Raw genomic sequence first — 3775 nt, forward strand, 5'->3', positions numbered from 1 at the left:
AAAAAAAGTCAGTCTCAGAAATCCACAAGAACAGTTCTACTCTGTCTTAGGGGGTTGTTTATGAGTCTGAACTGGTTCTATGGCAGTGTTTTGTTGTTGTTTTGTTATGCACAAAGTGCTTTGTATTTATTAACCCACTTAATCTTCCCAATAGTCTCATTAAATAAAGATCTCTTATCCCCATTTTGGAGTTCAGGGAATCAAGGCTCAGAGAGTTTAATTAACTGACTTAAACTTGCCGGTTAGTAATCCCTAAAGTCGAAGCTCTGGACATATTTTCTACTGGAGACGCATGCTCCTTCCATCGTGGCTCATGACCCATCAGCAGCGGCATGCTGGCTTTCACAGAGACCAGGAACAGAGGGTGATTACTTATTTGCAGCACATGGAGATGCACAGGGTCTAGGGATCTAAGAAGCTTGATGGACACACAGCAAAACAAGCTCCTGTGCTTCTGCCGCTGTCCCAGCACCTGCGCACAGGTTGAGGACCCGGAGATCATCCAGACCCTCCATATTCCACGTGGTCAGCAGCAGCAGCAGCCTCCCCTGGGGCTTATTAGAAATGTGATTCTGCTGCACCTGAATCGCCACTGTGATGGAATCACCAGGTGATTCGGATGCATGTTCAAGTCAGAGGCGAACTGATCTAGCTTAGGGGTTTTTGCAGCATCCTCAGACATTAGAATCACCTGGGAAGTTGACCAGGGCGCTTGGCGGTGGGGTTGGGCTGGCGTGGCTTGTCAAAGCTTCCTGGGGGAGACCGACATGCCGTTAGGGTTGAGGACCACCGAGCTAGTCCCACCTACGGCTTTCTTTCCTTTCTTGATTTTTCCTGGTGTCATCCTGCAGTTCACACAAGTGATAGAGTCTGCCCACGATGTGTCACCAGGTATGATGGCAAGATTGTGGACTCGGGAGCTAAAGAGACCAAGATCTGAATTCTGGCTGTCCTCCTTGTTAGCAATACCGTCCTGGGCCTTCAGCACTCTCACTGTGCCTCACTGGTCAAGGGTGGGAATAGCACCTGCTTCTGGGAGGAGCCATGGGAAGCCTATCAGCACACGGTAGACACTGACCACCGCTGGTCTGCCAGTGGAAGGCTGCATGCTGCTCAGAGGCAAAGCAGGTCTCAGCAGCCGAGAGCAGATGCGGAAGAAAAGCCTGGTGAGCTGCGTCTGAAAATCAGCCAGTGAGAACAGATGACAATGCACCCAACGGTGGAGACGGTGCAGAATGGGGCAGTGGTTCATTCTGCAGTGCGTGGCCTTTCCAGGAGCTAGTCACCGCAGGACCCTGTCGATTACAGCTCCGCTGGGCATTTAAGCCAGCCTCCGGGGAGGTCGAGGAGTGCAAAGCTGAAGCATCACCAGCCCCCCCAAGCTTGACCTTTATGTGTGGCCATGAACAGCAACAAGTGAAGGTGTCTGCTAGGAGCCCTCCTGGTGTCATGGTGATGCGTTGGGCTGCAATCCGCATGGTGGGCGGGTCGAAACCACCAGCAGCTCCTCCAGAGAAAGACCGGGCTTTCTACTCCCGTAAACAGTGACAGCCTCAGAAACCCACGGGGTCGGGGGGCAGGGGTGTGCTTTGAGTCACCGTTGACTCGCTGGCAGTGAGAGAGACAAAAAGTCTGTCTTGGGAGAAGCCTGGCCAGACTGTTCCTTAGAAGCAAGGATGAGGAGACTCCATCGCAAGTCCTTTGGGCGTGCTATCAGGAGAGGCCAGTCCCTGGAGAAGGACATCATGCTGGTAAAGTGGATGGGGCAGAGAGGAAGACGCCCCGTGAGATGGACTGACACCGTGGCTGCAGCGGTGGGCTCGGGCACAAGAACCACTGCCAGGCCAGATTGCACTGCGCTGTGTGCAGGGTTGCTATGGGTCCCAACCAGCGCCACGGCACTTCTCAACCCACTGATGCCATCAAAGCAAGAGAGCAGGTTGTATCCAAGCTTAGGTTCGGAGCACCCCAGATGTCTTCAACAGCCCCAAATCCACGTGCAGAGTGATGACGCATAGAGGAAGTGTCCACTGAATTCTTTCTGACCAGGAAGCACAGATGTAAACCATCATGTCCCCAGGCACAGTGCCTCGAAGCAGATGACGTCCACGCCTCTCTCAGCCAGCCCAGGGACAGCAGTCTTTCTTAGGGGCCTGCCTGGCGGTGTCCTGGAGGGAGGTCTCCCGACTGGGGACAGTACCAAACCAAACTCATGGCCATCGGGTCAATTCTGACCCATAGCAACCCTGTTGGTGGGGTAAGCTGCCCCACATGGGTTCCTGAGACAATAACTCTTTGCGGGAATGGAAAGTCCTGTCTTTTGCCCTCAGTGCAGCTGGTGGCTTTAAACTACTGACCTTGTGGATCACAGCCCAACCTCTTAATTGATGCACCACCAGGAACAGTGCAGGGGTCTCACAGGCATGAGTCATGCCCAGTCAGTCTTGCCCTGACTGCCTCGGTCAGAAGGCCTTGAACCAGTCTTGGAAGTCCACTTGTGTAATAGAATGTACAGATCCCGAGCATGGTCCTATTCCTGCCTCTGGACTCCCACCTATAACTGAAATATTGATCTGCTTCCTATCGTGAATTTGTGACAGTTCCCTTTGTTCCGTGCTTTATTTAACTAGTGTCTGATTATGGCTCCTCAGATGCCACTTTGACCTCATGCTAACTGGCCTTCCTCTTCTGACAAATGTGTCTGTGTTGTTGTATTGCCTTTGTCCCACTTAAGACTTGAATGTTCTCCTTCCATTAAATTTGAGATTGGGGTGTCTTTTGCACCCTAAAATAAAGTCCATAAAAAAGGAAGTTGTGGCATTACATAATCTTTTGTGAACTTGAGCGAAGGGGTGGAGTCTAGCTTGTCAATCAGGTCAAAAAGGCCAATGAGGCCCTTCTGTGTGGGCGTGGCCTTCTCCTGAGGCTTCTGAAAACTCCTGTCTCTCTGGAGGCAGCACACACTCGCTGCTGACATTCCTGCTAACAAGCCACGTAGAGCCATGCTGATGAACCAGAGCCCTAGAGCTGGAGGAGCCACGTGGAGACCCACGCCAGTGCTGAGATGCTTCCACCACACTGATCCACAAGAATTTCCACCCACCGGTCTGTGCTCTGGCATTCAGCATCATTGCATGTGTTGTGCAAGTCTGAATGGGAATTTATAAGTGGGTCTCAGACATCTGGGCTAATATTATACTTATGGACTTGATCTAGACTGGGTTGGGATGTTTTTTTTAATATACAATTACTCTTTGATATAAAGTTCTTTATTTTTTAATGCTCCCCGCCCCCTAAAGTTCTTTCTTTCTTATACACGAGTCTCCCTGGATTTTTTCTCTAGTCCACCCATAATAACACAGAAGTCCAAGGGGGGTCTCTGTTCCCATGTGCACCCTCCCCACTCCTCTGTGCCCCTCCCTCCCATCTCCTCCTCCCCAGACTGCTGCTGCCCAGATGGTAGAACCACATTGTGCCAACGTGCAGAGATGTTTACATTATCAGCAGGTTCATGTGTTTTAAACCTACCAGCCCATCACACGTGTCATGCCACATTTCAAACTGTGTTTACTGGGACAGCAGAACCAGCACGGCAGAAATAGGAGCACATTGGAGCAATGCCGACTACAACCGTAGCAGTAACAAAACAAAACCCAAACCTGTGGTTCTCAGATCTTTGGTTGAGAAGTCCCAGGCCCCAACCTGGGGGACAGGGAAAGAGAGGGCTCAAGCTCCTTTGAGACGTGTCCCACTTCCTCATCCCCTTTCTTCTGAC

This window comes from Echinops telfairi, unplaced genomic scaffold, assembly GCF_000313985.2.
Source record: "Echinops telfairi isolate 266 unplaced genomic scaffold, ASM31398v2 ScPeMD7_4225;HRSCAF=4972, whole genome shotgun sequence".
Taxonomy (NCBI): Eukaryota; Metazoa; Chordata; class Mammalia; order Afrosoricida; family Tenrecidae; genus Echinops; species Echinops telfairi.